General features: G+C 44.2%; 1 long non-coding RNA gene across 2 annotated transcripts; it reads right to left on the reverse strand.

Moving 5' to 3' along the window:
• Nucleotides 1–234: 234 nt before the first annotated feature.
• LOC144582109 (uncharacterized) lies at nt 235–14,059 on the reverse strand. Of its 2 annotated transcripts, XR_013534028.1 has the most exons (5): nt 13,923–14,059; nt 10,376–10,408; nt 3,535–3,620; nt 1,560–2,422; nt 1,026–1,138 (listed from the first exon to the last, which is right to left on the reverse strand). It is a non-coding gene; the product is annotated as an uncharacterized LOC144582109 (long non-coding RNA). The 2 variants fall into 2 exon arrangements; XR_013534027.1 differs by lacking the exons at nt 1,026–1,138; nt 10,376–10,408; nt 13,923–14,059 and adding an exon at nt 235–484 and having other exon boundaries at nt 3,535–5,527.
• Nucleotides 14,060–15,311: the final 1,252 nt, after the last annotated feature.

A 15,311-nucleotide genomic window follows, 5' to 3' on the forward strand; every position in this document is an offset into this window, starting at 1 on the left:
GGTGATGGCCAAGATGCCTGGGCACGTGGTTTTACCTGGAGGCTGCCATGACACCTGTAAAAGTGGTGACAAGGAACAGAGTGGGAACCTCCACATTGGATGCACCTGGCTTCCAGGTACTGCTGCTTCTAGTTTGCACATCTATGCCTGAGTTTCCAGGCTGCTTTCTGTTAGAGAAGAAATGTTTTGGGGCTGCTTTTTATTCAAGGAAAAGTCCACTGAGAACTTTTACCCTTTCCAGCTGAATAAAAATAATTTTTTAATAACTCCTGTATTATTTCCTCCCTTAGGAAACGTAATCATAACTGCTGTTAGGGGGTGTTGGACCAATGATTCTTTCTGGCTATTTCCTGCTGAAAGAGGGTGTCGTGTGGGCGGACTGCGGTTGGGGCTCCTGCTGAGGTTGATCTAAGGCTTCTTTGAAGAATGGCATGTCCATGTGTGGCTGGCTCTGTCTGCGGCACCATTTGGAGTTTGATTGCTTCTAGGTGAAAAGAGATAAATTTTACAAGAAGGTTTAAAATATAGGGTTAGCATATGAGTATTAAGATTATCACTATTAGTAGGGGTCCTACAGACCGTAACTATGACAATAGAGTTTGATACCTGATAGTTCCACCAATGAATTGTAATACTAATTTGTCTCCACTAGATGTCGCTGTACACTACCAGAAGCGTTTATATACAAGCTAACATTTCCTTTGAGAAAAACCTGTTTCCCCCTTGACTTGCTATTAGGGGATGATTTTAGGTTTAGGTCTTTTTTTAATAACTTGTGATATAATTGGGAGAAATACATTATTGGGAGGCTAAAATAACTTTAGTGTTAATCTTGGCAGTTCCTTTCCTTTAATTATTAAATTCTTTCATGACTTTCACAGACCTTCTTACAACATACTCCAACTTTCTTGTCTTAAACATCTTTCCTTTAAACAACCAGTTCCTTTAAACAACCAATCATATCCTTTTAGGACAATAATTTGCCATCCGAGATCCTTTCTTATATAAATCTCTTTCTTTATCACCTTCTTTCCATAGCTTGGAGTGCACCATATTACCAGTCTTCAATAAAAACTTCCAGCACACTTAGTGATAGTAAAACCTTCATGCTGCTTCTTGTCTGTAACTATTATTCCTGCTATAAGCAAAACAGACTTGATGAAATCCTTCCTGCAATTATGAATCCTGTCATAATGATGATAATTAGGCAAAACATTACAGCAATTCAAATTTTACAACCGGAATTCTACCTTGTGGGTGCCATAGTATGTAGTTCTATTGCAAATAATGGCATGACTATAACAATTCCCACAAAAGTGGTGTTGTAAATAATTTCCATTTAAAACTTTACTTGCCAAGATATAACATTTCTTTTTGGGGATTTACAGAGTTACAAATGCAGTCCTGTATATAATTAAAATCTCCCTACAAACACGCATTAAAAAGAAGTTCTAATATTTGGCAGTAAATTTTGAGAGGAAAAGCAGAAATGATAAAGAATATCTGGTGAGGCAGGAATGGGACTGGGTAAGATGAGCAGCCCTCACTCATTTACTTACCTGTTATCATTTTCAACTTAAGATCTTCTATTTCTCCACACTGATATTCAGGGCATTCGTCTGGGCTGTCAGGGGTTGCTCCCTCAGCTCTTCAAGCTTTGATTTGAGTGTGATGTATTCAGAAGTTGATACCTATAGCTTTTACTGCTGAGGAGGTTGAAAGAACAATGTACAGCCCTTCCCAGCTTGGCTTAGGGAAGGAGAGAGAGAGATGAGTTTTCACTACTACCAAATTTTCTTGCTGAGTAAAGGTAGTCCAGTTTCCTGAGGTTGGGCTTTTTGCTAGTTGTATCAATTCCTGTTGGATGTGAGCTAGAAAGGTTACATGCTTAATCAACTTTGAGGTTTTCTGTCTGAAAACAATCTCTGAGCACATTGATAAGCTTTATCCTTTCCTTATCTGCTTCCTACAGAGCTGCCTGCTTTTCAGCTGTGTTTACAGTTTGGTTTAGGAGCAGCATAACATCCTTCCATGTGAGGTGAATCGCCTCAGTTAAATTCTGGAAAGCTTCTATATACCTATTGAGATTGTCAGAAAATTGGCGTAAGTCTTCCTTTGCTTGCCTAAGGTTCTGTAATGAGAAGGGAACTTGAGGTGACCCCAAATAAGGGGAATTCTCAGATGGTTCCCTTGGAAATTGCCTTTCTAATTCTGAGGGATTACTTTCTATAGGCCTGCCCGATATGCCTGTTAAAACAGCTGGGTTGATCTTACAATGTTTGCAAAGGTTTAGTAAAAATGCCATGCCCTTGTGCAAAACAAAATTAGTCACTTTTCTCTTCCAAGTCCTGAGGTTAAAGGAGTTCCAGTGTTTCAGAGTGCATTCCAGAGGGGTGCAAGCTGAAGCTGGTCTGTTACCCATCTAGAAAAAGAAGTCAGAATGAAGTGTCCTTTTAGTCCCTATTCTTTCACTGTGACCCAGGACGGAGGGGAAGACAGTGGGAGCGTTCTCCCTACTGTTTTCTCTCCTTGGTTCCTGGGTCCCAGCAATGTGATAAAGGTGCCACCCATGGTTGTAGGCATGGCCCTCCAAGCCATGGAACTGGATAAACTAAGTGATGGGATTAACCACACTTTATCCACACAACCTTAGCTTATCCACCTTATGTGATCCTCTTTGACATCCCAAATTTGCATGTTCTGCCTGGCTCCCCAAAAAATGGATCTCCAGAGAGACTATGCTGTCTTTGGGCAAGGCTCCTTTAATGGAGGCAAAGTGCTAGATTGCCTGCTATTAGGGCCCATGCTAAAACATTTACCCTTCGCAGAATAGTTCTGGTTAACATCCAAACTTAAAGTCCCCTTGCTAATTAAGTACTGTTCTAATTGGAGACTGAAATAAACATGGGAAACTAATGACAGTTTTTCCTGCTGATGGGACAATATCAGAACTAAAGTTTCACTATGGAGTACATTTTATTCCTAGCTGTTGAAGACAGAACTTTCCTGTTCACAGAAGAGGCTTTTCTAGGGGCAGGAAAAGGAAGAATTTGGAAGCTGCAGTGTTTACCATAAAAACTGACAGGGTGCCTGATAAAGAGGATTTCTATTTTCACTAGGTGATGCTGTTGGCTTAGAAATACCATGTGCTCACCAGAGACAGGATAGAGAGTGAGATGCTTATTGTGGCATTTGCCAATCTTTCCTAACAGGACTGTTTCCCTGAACTGTAAAATTTCCCACACATTGCACACACAGAGAGGGCAGGAGACATAGTGACTGTGGATAGAAAGGAAACGAAAATTTTGCAACAGGATAGCTAGAGATCCATTACCAACACCTGGACGGGCTATCGGAGCCTGGGTTCAGTCCAGAAGCCTTTGAATAACACCAAGGTGTGCCCTGGCCAGAAATTTTCAGTTGCCCCAAGACTTTTCCCAGCCTCATACGATGTTGAAGTTCTCCATGAAAGGAAACTGGTATGAAGAAAGACTTGAGATGAAAGGACAGATTTGAGGTTTGCTCTATACTCACCACTTTGATGTTTCTATCTTCCATTCTGATTCGGATCCCGGATGAGCTCCCAAAATGAAACAGCTCCATTGTCTGGGGTATATACCCTGTTCATGAATTATTTGTCATGGCCGAAAAATAATTCACAACATGGAAAAACACAGGGAGTGGGTTTAGGAGCAGAAAGTTTAATAGAAAAGGAGAGAAAAAAAGCTTCCTAATGCTGAGAAGGTCACCCAAGAGAGGGCCTCCAGTTTGTGGTAGAACGCAATCTGTTTTGGACAGAGGCTTGAGGAGCCAGTGATTGATTTACATAGGGCTCAGGGGATTGGTTCGATCAGGTGTGCCATTTACATAACCTGAGAAAGACTGGCCCTCCCACCCTAGTTATTTTATCAGACAAATGTAGCCTCCACCTGGTGGCACCCATGGTAACTATACACATGCTTTAACCTGGAGGCTGCCGTGACACTTGTAAATGTGGTGCCAAGGAAAAGAGGGTGAGAACTGCCATACTGAATTTCCAGGCTTCCCGGTACGGGTGCCACCATTTACATATAAAAGCTCCTAGTTTGCATATCTATGCCTGAGTTTTCAGGCTGCTTTCTATTAGAGAAAAAATGATTTGGGGCTGCTTTTTATTAAAGGAAAATTCCACCAAGAATGTTTACCCTTTCTAGATGCCTAAAAATAATATCTTAATAACTCCTGTATTAATTTGGCCAAGTGAGAAGTCCTGTAAAGGAGAACAAAAAACACTAGAGAGCCTTGCAGTAAACAAGGACCTCTGTCCTGGAGAGAGGACAGAATGCAGCGGGAGGAGGAGGAGGCTCAGGTGGTCCCACCGTTGATCCTTCTGTTCCTGGGAAAGTGGAAGGAAAGTCATCCGATAGGAGTGAGAAGGTGGACACAATGAGTAAGGATGAGGAGAGTGACATGGGTTTAGGAATGTTGCTGAGGTATCCAAAGAAAACTAATACAATTTGCAAAAACTGTCACTAAGACTTCATAGAGGCCCAAGTCAGCGACATGGCAGCATTTTCTTTCATGGTAATCAGCTGCCAGATTGCAGACAGCCCTGATGCCAGCCTAAGGAGTCTGGGTTTCTCCTCTAGGCCCACGGGTCCCCAACCTCACTGCTCAGAAGACTCTCCTGGAGACCCTCTGTGAAGTACAGATCCCCCAAGACTCACTGCCCAGAGACTCAGATTCCCTGGGTGGGGAGGTCTGAAGATCTATATTTTTAATCAGCTCCCAAGTGATTCCCATGTAGTAGAGAAGTGTCAGAACACTGAAGCTTTTTGAAAATCTTCAGAAATATTCAAATGAAAATGACAAGACTGGAAATCTGTTTTTGGAAGACGGTGAAGTAGGTTGCAGGGAGCAGGAGCCAGAGGCAGGGAGATGAGGTAAGAAACTGCTATTATTGTCCAGGGAAATCATAAGAAGGGCATGAATTAGAATAGAGAAGAACACCGGGGTAGGGGAGACAAGGGGGAGGAGGAGGATAGAAGTTCTGGCCCCTCCAGTGTGGATGCCCACCCAAATCTAGAAGTAATTGAGCAAAGCCAACTAGAACAAACAGGAATTCTTGCCTTGGTGAAATATATTTGAACTAGATTAGAAATCAAGCCATTGGGTATTAAGCCTTAGCTACAGCGCCTGGACACAAGGCAAAAATACCATAGGTAACGGTTGTGGGTTAGTTCAAGACTGTTCATGTACCTGGCCCAGGACCATGTCAGGGTATTTGTGTTCTCAAGAACAGAGTAAATAAGGACATAGAAGCTCTGGTTTGGAACATTCCTCTGATTGGGCTGTTCCCTAGGGGCAGTTGGCCCTTTTCTGCCTTCTGTGGAGGAAAGGGGTACTGGTGGCTGAGGTCCAAAGGAAAGGCTGCAGGTGGTAGTGTGGAAATTGACCTGCAAGCAGCAGAAAAAGAAGGAGCACAAATAGAGAGGTGCCAAGGCACAGCTAACACCTGGTTATCTGTGAGCACCTCAGTGGATGTGACAACACAGTGCAGAGGAGGAACTGAGGGAAATTATACTACTCATGCATGTTGGTGCTCTGGATATTATGTAAACAGGATGATTTTGAGTTTTTGTAGTCAAGGCCAAAAAATCCATAGCTTACTTGCAGAATAAGTCATGTTAGGCTCACTTTATTTTCTTTATATATTTATGAAATACAGTTATTGAATTAATAGACCATGAGAATGTCATTGTTTATATATATATATATATTAATTTCAAGAAATTATTTGAGCAAATTTTTCATTCTTTGCATCAGGATAGAGGGTTGAAAAGATAAGGCAGTGTCACCACTGATTAAATATTCTTTATCCAGGCCAGGTGATACTTGTGGCTCATGCCTGTAATCCCAGCACCTTGAGAGGCCGAGGTGGGTGCATCACAAGGTCAAGAGATCGAGGCCATCCTGGCCAACATGTTGAAAACCCATCTCTACTAAAAATTAAAAAATTAGCTGGGTGTGGTGACGAGGGCCTGTAATCCCAGCTACTTAGGAGGCTGAAGCAGAAGAATCGCTTGAACCTGGGAGGAAGATATTGCAGTGAGCCAAGATCATGCCACTGCACTCCAGCCTGGGCAAGAGAGTAAGACTCAGTCTCAAAAAATAAAAATAAAAAATAAGTATTATTTGTCCAAAGGCTGTTAATTAGTAACTTATACACAAGATTTCTTTTAAATGTGCTACAAACTGGTAAGCTTGTGTGCCTCCTGTTCTTCTCAATACTATTTCTAGTTTCAGTAACGCCCTGATCCACTGGCCTAATCACATCATTCCTTTTTTTGTTTTTTGGGTTTTTTGTTGTTGTTGTTGTTGATTTGCTTGGGTTTTTTTGTTTGTTTGTTTGAGATGGAGTTTCGCTCTTGTTGACCAGGCTGGAGTGCAATGGCACGATCTGGACTCACCTCAATCTCCGCCTCCCAGGTTCAAGCGATTCTCCTGCTTCAGCCTCCCGAGTAGCTGGGATTACAGGCATGTGCCACCATGCCCAGCTAATTTTGAATTTTTAGTAGAGACAGGGTTTCTTCATGTTGGTTAGGCTGGTCTCGAACTCCCAACCTCAGGTAATCTGCCTGCTTTGACCTCTCAAAGTGCTGGGATTAGAGGCATGAGTCACCATGCCCAGCCATCATTCCTATTTTCAACATCTAGAAATCAATTCCATAAAGAGCATGTCTAAGAAATAATAATCTCTTGGCCAGGCACAAGATTTAAAAAAGAAAGAAAGAAAGAATAATCTCAAATGCTATTCCACTTTCCTCTTCCCCACTCCTAGTCCAGCCTAGGGTCAACTTTTCCCCCTCCAAGAAGGAACTCCCGCAGTACCAGAACCTGCTTGTCTATCACACGACAGATTTCTACCAAGGCACATTCAAGTCTGCTGGTTCCTGAATGGACAGGAGGAAACAGCTGGGGTCGTGTCCACCAACCTGATCCATAATGGAGACTGGACCTTCCAGATCCTGGTGATGCTGGAAATGACCGCCCCCGCCAGCAGGGAGACATCTACACCTGCTAAATGGAGCACCCCAGTCTGGACAGTCCTGTCACCGTGGATGGAGTGAGCCACTCTCTGATGACCCCTTAGACCCCACCTTTGAAAAGCAGGGGACTCTCTGGCTCTGGGGTCCATTCATCTGGTCTTATGTGTCTGTACCCTGGGGCCATGTCTGACCCCGGTTTTCTTCTATACAAGACCCTGAGTAAAATTTTAATCTGGGGGCAATGGAGACTTGCCTGTCCCTGGCCTAGGAGGTCCTAAGGATTCATAGTTCCTCCCCTTGTCCAAGAATCTAGGGATGCAGATACTTTCCTGAACTGACCTTACACACGGCAACTGTCGTCACCTTTTAGCTTATTCTGAGTTATTCTGAGAGGCAATTAACTGAATCTGCATTTGTCTGTTGTTGAGGTCACACCCTCTGTTCCAGAATTGAGAGAGTAGGCGTTTCTCAATTTCCCGTCATGCAAGGTGTATCCCCCTCACTCATGTCCTCATGACAATATTCTGCATTGGGCTCTGGGATCTCAGACAGGACATGAGCAGGGGTGCAGCTGCTGGAGGTGACACTGAGCCTGGGCCTGTTCTTCCCAGAGGCACAGTCTGATTTTGCCCCGAGCAAGACGCTGATGGGAGCCATGGGCTTCGTGCTGGAGCTCATCGCCTGTGCAGTGGGCATCTTCACGCACAGAAGGAGCAAGAAAGGTGAGAAATCCTGTGAGGTGGCGGATACCTGCCTTTCTCCTGACTTGCTCACCCTTCTTCCACAATGAGGGTTTGGGGCCGAAAAGCAATTCCAGAGAGCTTACTGAGATCACATAGTCAGGGAACAAAGACAGCTTCTAAGGAGAGAGGAATCCCAGGCTGGCATCCTAATGCAGCCAGATGCATGAGGTCCCAGTTACTCAGGCTCCTACAGGGCGTCCACTGAGTGATGGGCAATGGAAGGTGTGATGAAAACATTTCTCTAATTGCCTGAGGTAGTTTCAATACCTGAATACATTCTCTTTTCTCCTTTCATTTTAGTTCAACGGGGATCTCCATAAACAGGTAATATTCCTGCTGTGATTTCCTTGTGGGGGCAGTTACATAAGTCCTTTCTGTGCATTGTGACACTGAGGCTCCTCTAGGAAGAAGTCTTGGGCCTGAACCCCTGTTTCAACCTCAGCCCTGGGGTGAATGGGAAAAGACCATTGCTTGGCTCCTTTGCCGAAGGAAGCTCAGATCAGCTCTATTCCTTATCACCTGAGACTCAGCCTCTCACCATTATTTTTCTCTCCTAGGACTTGAAGGCCGCCAGCAACCCGGGATAACTTTGTTTTTTGCCTCCACAGGGTTCCTGACCTTGCCGGAAAGACTAATGTGCCTTGGGACAAGCGTTTTCTGTTTCTTTAGCCCCAGTATCTGCTTCCAGGACAGACCCCCGGCCTCCCACGAGGATGTCGCACTGAAGCCAGTTTCTACCGTTCTGTTCCTGGATTCAGTGCATGGTTCCTCTCACGGGGCCTCCAACCTTTCTCCTTAGAGCCATAAATAATCAAAACCCAGCATGACTGTTTTCTGTTACGAATATACACCAAGTCATCTCTCTTCACTTTTTCTTGAGGGCTTTGGCAAACAGTAGGAGTTAGTTAATAGAGAAGTTCATTGTGGTTTACACATAGGAAGGAAGACAGCCATGAAAATGGGTATGTCCAGACTATTGTATAAGGTGGCCCACTGGACACAGATCCTTCTGGATTTACTGTATTTCAGTGAGCTGCCGCATAATCATGTTTGGTGTCTTCATCCATTTACGTCTGAAACCACTATTCTTAGCTATTCGATGGTGAGCAGACTGCAAATCTGTCATAGGACCCATACTGACATAGCACTGATTCAACATACAACTTACTAAGAGCATGTTTTGGCATTACTGTTAAGAAATTAAATGAGAATCAGAATTTAAAATGATAAATACAATCTAACACACTTTAAACATTTTCTTTGCATGCCATCACAAATATTCCTTAACCAAATGTTGCCTGGCCTCTTGAATGCATCGAGTTGAAGACACTTAGCCTCTAAGTCTGCATTTATTCACCAGCCTAGGCCTCCTGAGCTAACAATTCATACAGAGAAAAATGCCTCCCCATTGTTGAAAGAGCAAAGCAATATATGCAGCACTCTTTCAAACACTGGTCTTTTTTTTTTACAATCCAAAATTGTTAAGTGTTTTGCATTTCATATTAAGTTACTATAAATCAAGGTAGAAGACATGGTTGATCTAAGCTTTTCTTTCCGTGTAATTTTTTTTTTTTTTTTTTTGAGGCAGAGTCTCACACTGTCACCCAGGCTGGACGGCAGTAGTGCAATCTCGGCTCATTGCAACCTCAGCCACCTGGGTTCAAGCGATTCTCCTGCCTCAGGCTCTCGAGTAGCTGGGATTACAGGCACCCATCACCACGCCCAGCTAATTTTTGTATTTTTAGTAGAGACAGGGTTTTACTATGTTGACCAGGATGGTCTCAAACTCCTGACCTTATGATCTGCCCACCTCAGCCTCCCAAAGTGCTGGGATTACAGGCATGAGCCACTGCACCTGGCCCGAGGATGAATTCTTAACTCCTGATGCACATAATGAGCACTTAGTGGTTCTCTGATACATCCAGTTGTTGGCTTCCTTCTCCCTAACTTCTCAGAAGTAGCTTCAGAGCCTTGTGTGCCCCTGGGCACTTATCCCTGATCAGTTTCCAAGAGCCACTTTGTTCCTCTCACTATCCAATCAGAGTCATCCCCTTCCATTTTTGTTCCCTGGACACATGCTATAGGCGTGGGCAGAGTGGAGTAAACAATCTCCAGACTAAGTCTTGTAGGATGCAAAATTGAGGTATCTGCACCCATAACGCATCCATAATGCACCTGTATCCTACAATTACAGGTCCAGGATGTGCATTCCTAGGGCACTGAGGATATAAGGAGTTTATATGTAAGAATATAAGAGGTCCATGTCCACATCTGAAAGGCATCAGATGTGTCTAGCTCTGACACACACAGTTATTTACTGAACTCTGGGATTTCTCAGGAAAAATGCAGTGCAAAGAAAGGTCCAAGATGAGACCAGAGCATACAGACCATCCAGTGTGGGCGCCACCTTGTCACTATATTTTAAATTTTTTGCATTGATTGAGTGCTTGAGTCAGACTCTTTGCTGAGTGCTAGGTAGGCAGGATCATAGGCAGCCAGGAGATGGAGGGGTCTTAGGGTACATCAGTCGTTGTGGATGAAGAGCAGAGATTCAAAAGAAAGCTTGGCCTGGAACTTTAAAGGAGACCTGAAGCTGTGACTTACCTGTGTCCACTTCTGACCGAGAAAGACTGACGCCTGGAGTAGAACAAACACAGTGGGGTTAGGACTCCCAGCTTACTCTCTTGTCCCCTATCCCTTTCCATCCTGTTCCCTTCATTTTCTGCCCCTCACAGCCCCTGAGGAGAAGGTGGTCCACCCAACAGATGTTGCTGCCCAGGTGAAGATCAAGGGGTACCCTAAGGAGAAGTCATTTCACCCTCTCTTGGTCTCTATCTGTCAAGTACCAACAAGGCTCAGCCAGGGGATAATGAAAGTTGGAGGAGGTGAGAGCTGGGCATGGGGTGTGAAGCTGCTCTTTAAAGAGGCTTCAGCAACCATTTACTACCAGGCCAGTGTATTCTTACCATAGCTGACGCCTTTTGAGATTCTAGCATTGTTAACTATTCCTGAAATTCCTGATCCCCTGGCTTATGTGAGGAAACAGCCTCCTCATTCTCCTGCTTCCTGAAAAGTTTGCAAACTACCTGCTGGCTTAAGGAGGGGTGCAGGAAGCTGGCAATGGTCTAGTTCTGTAGCTAGGTACTAGTTATGTGAGAGTTTGCTCTGCTGGCTTAAGGAGGGGTGCAGGAAGCTGGCAATGGTCTAGTTCTGTACCTAGGTACTAGTTATGTGAGAGTTTGCTCTGCTGGCTTAAGGAGGGGTGCAGGAAGCTGGCAATGGTCTAGTTCTGTACCTAGGTACTAGTTATGTGAGAGTTTGCTCTGCTGGCTTAAGGAGGGGTGCAGGAAGCTGGCAATGGTCTAGTTCTGTACCTAGGTACTAGTTACGTGAGAGTTTGCTCTGCTGGCTTAAGGAGGGGTGCAGGAAGCTGGCAATGGTCTAGTTCTGTACCTAGGTACTAGTTACGTGAGAGTTTGCTCTGCTGGCTTAAGGAGGGGTGCAGGAAGCTGGCAATGGTCTAGTTCTGTACCTAGGTACTAGTTATGTGAGAGTTTGCTCTGCTGGCTAAGGAGGGGTGCAGGAAGCTGGCAATGGTCTAGTTCTGTACCTAGGTACTAGTTATGTGAGAGTTTGCTCTGCTGGCTTAAGGAGGGGTGCAGGAAGCTGGCAATGGTCTAGTTCTGTACCTTGTACTAGTTACGTGAGAGTTTGCTCTGATAACCATTGCATGTGGTTTATATTGGTTTGCGCATTTTTTATAAAGATCCTCAATTTCACAATAAAAAGTGTTTAAAAAGACAGGCAAAGGAGGATATTGGTAATGTGAAGCAAAAGCAAGAAGCTAGTGAATCATGAGCAAGCCCTACACTCACCAGATTAGGGGCCACCTCTCCCAGCCCCACCCTTTTTCTCCCCAAGGGCTCCTAAACAGAGTCACACCTTCCCATGCTCCTGACCTGGCCCCATCAGCCCAGGTTAGAAATGGAAAGTGACATATTGGTTACAGCTGAGTGTATCCTTATTTGAACACGGTTTGGACAGTTGGCCACATGTGATTGGCCAAAGCTCAGTGATTGGCACAAGTGTAGGCTCTGGTCTATTTGCACCTCCACTTGTTATAGTTAGCGATATACAAAGAAACCTTTAGACCAAACTTAAAATATGTAAGGAGGCAGCTTTAGGCTAAACTTGATTTAACAGAAGAAATTATTTTACATATTAGGGAATTGACCACCGAGGTTAAGTAACTTGCCCAAGTCACAAACTCCAGGTAGAAACAATATTGAGTTGTTCCCCTACCTCACTCTGTTAGGATCTCAGAACCCCTACAGGACCAGACATTAAAAATACTGATACAGCCACAGAGCAAGGCAGGGAACTGGGGGGATGAAATCAGAATCTTTCAGAGTGAAAAAAAATAGTGAAGGACATGAAAAGACCACCAGACTCTTAGTGCTATTTATAAATAGCATAACTTCAAGTTACGTTCTTACTTTTAGAAAAATGGTACCTTATATAATTTTACCCAAACACTTTCATTTTAGGCATGGTAAATTTAAAAGTGTTGTCATTCACGTAACAGTCACAAAACTTTCTTGTCAAATGTATATTTTCAAGTATAGTTTTACCTGGAAACAAAAGTTGTTGCATTTGAAACACCTACGGGATAGTATCTTAGCTTTGCCTGATGTCTAAGAAGGTTGACAACAAAAAGCCCATTATTACTAGAGCAAAAGAATAAAGATGAGAGAGCGCGGGGTGCAGCCTGGAAGAGGAAGTGAAGCGAACTGACACTGCATGGTTGACGGTCCCTAAGCGAGGATTTTTCCTCCCGGCCCAACACGGAAAACCAGTCCTCTACTTAGATGCATCCACTGACAGCAGGTTCAGATGGTGAGAGTCCCCACTGAGTTTAGGGGCTAGAGAATTACTCACCTACAGAAACGAAACCCAAAGCAAAAAACAAAAAACATGACATAGGAGCTTTACCTAGAGGCACTGTTTACCCTAGGTTACTTTGTTTTTATTATATTCACAAAGCCTAAAACTAAAGGTCTGTCCATTGCGAAGCAAATTCCACCTTCAAATGTTAATTTTTATTATGTTAAATAAACACATTGTCAATTTTCACTCTCTAGGCACTAAAAATGTAACTCAGAAGACATGGACCTTGTCCTCAAGCTGCTTGAAATCCAAAAACCAAAGAGACAAAGAAAAGAAGATTGGTACATGCGTTTTTTTTTTTTTAATTTCCATAGGTTATTTTGATCACCACTGAGTACCACAAGGTATACGTTGGACCCACTCAGGAGCATAAAGAGGGCATTTTTAAAAAAATGAGATTTAAGTGTGGTGTTTACCTGAGGTTAGCAAAACCTGAAAGGGTAAATGGCATTTCCAGCAGGAGAAGCAGGCTCGGGAGCAGACAGGCATGAAGTTGCAAGGAGAGCTACAGTTCTTCAGTGTGACTGAGCCAGGGGGGATGTGGGCCGGGCTGCGCTGTAACCTCATTATGTGCTGATGGCAGGGGTCTGCATTTTATCCCACAGGACTTGGGAAACTGTTAAGCATCTTAAGCAGGAGAATAACATGATGAGAGCTGGGCCTGGAGGGTCAGCGGTAGGGATCATGGGTTGGAGGAGGCTGGTTTCAAAACCAGATCATGGCGGAGCGTGCTGGCTCAGGCCTATAATCCCCGCACTTTGGAAGGCTGAGATGGGTGAATCACGAAGTCACGAGTTCAAGACCAGCCTGGCCAACGTGGTGAAACCCCCGTCTCTGCTAAAAATACTAACATTAGCCCGGCGTGGTGATGGATGCCTGTAATCCCAGCTACTCGGGAGGCTGAGGCAGGAGAATCGCTTGAACCGGGGAAGCAGAGATTGCAGTGAGCGCCACTGCATTCCAGCCTGGGTGACAGTGAGACTCCATCTCAAAGTAAAATAAAAAGCCTTTCTGAAAATGGTGATGTGAGGAAGGACATGAGGTTTGGCACTTAGGGGGTGTTCAGTAAATGGTGCTTATTATTGTTGTTGTTAGAGTGAGAGAAAGCAAAAGAGAGCCTCACACAGGACAGTAAGGAAGAGAGAAAAGAAACGGGAAAGAAAACAGTAAATGTGGGCGCTTCCTCGCCCATCTGAGCACTCACCCCTGATGGCCAGGCTTCCAGGAAGCTCAGCAGGACAGCCAGGTTGATGGCCCGCAGAATCTGGCGCTGCGCTGGCTCCTTCAGTCTTCAGAGTGCATCTGCAATGGCCACTGTGCGCCAGACCCGGTGGAGAACACGAGGCGGTGCAGGAAGGGAGGAGCTCCCAATTCACCACTCCTTTCCCTGGCCTTGTCCAGGGAGAAAGGCTGGAGATGACACAGCCTGATGGAGTTCAACCAACCAGAAGACACCAGCAGAGGGCGCCTCGGCGGCTGGGGAAAGAAGATGCTAGAGCTTCTAGGAGGAAGTGGGAGAATTGTCAGGGACCGGTGTGGCCCAGGAAGCCCCTGCCCCCTGCAAAGTGTGGGGATAAGTGAAGAAAACGAAAACTAGGACATCATAATCACCTTCCTCTTAATGGGGATGTTTGGAAATACATTACAGAAGATGGGAGTTTTTATTTATAGTTACTTTTGTGAATGGATAATATTTCTTCATAATTTTACACTGATTCTTCGCATCATAGAGGAATTAATCTGTTACCAGGTGATACTATATTTACACTTTTATAGCTTTGATAATTTTGGAGAAAATCTTTGATGTTTTCAAACATATAAGGAGAAGGAAATAATAATTATTTAATTAGTAATTATTCTTTTATTTCTTCTTCACATAAGAATGTGGTGAGACCAGGCGCACAGCTGAATTAACTTTAAGAGTTGCCTGGACATGGTGGCACCTGTAATACCAGCACTTTGGGAGGCCAAGGCAGGTGGATCACCTGAGGTCAGGAGTTCAAGATCAGCCTGCCCAACATGGCAGAACCCTGTTTCCACTAAAAACACAAAACTTAGTGAGGCCTGGTGGCATGTGCCTGTAATTCCAGCTACTTGGGAGGCTGAGGCAGGAGAATGGCTTGATCCCAGGAGGCAGAGCTTACAGTGAGCCGAGATCACGCCGTCGCACTCCAGCCTGGGGGACAAGAGCAAAACTCTGTCTCAAAAAAAAAAAGAAAAAAAAAAAGAAAAAGAATTTGGTGATACAAAGAACCCTGTTTTAAATTTTGTGTTTAAGAACAATTTCTTTTTTCTCCATTTTTCTTTTTCTTTATTATTATTATTATTTTTTTGTATGTGTGTGTGTGTGTCAAGATCTCACCCGGTCACCCAGGCTGGAGTGCGGTGGTGAGTGTGAGCTTCCACCTCGTGGGCTCAAATAGTCCTCCCTCTCAGCCTCCCCAGTAGCTGGTACCACAGGCACATGCCATCATGTGCCTGCATTTTAATTCATGTACTTCCTCTTTCCCAAGTTCTCTAGTTTATCACATGTCCTTTCCTGAGGAACATAAATCACATGTTATTGTCTGCTTTCCATCCTGAGAGGAAGGAG

The sequence above is a fragment of the Callithrix jacchus genome, chromosome 4 (genome assembly GCF_049354715.1).
Source record: "Callithrix jacchus isolate 240 chromosome 4, calJac240_pri, whole genome shotgun sequence".
NCBI classification, from domain to species: Eukaryota; Metazoa; Chordata; class Mammalia; order Primates; family Cebidae; genus Callithrix; species Callithrix jacchus.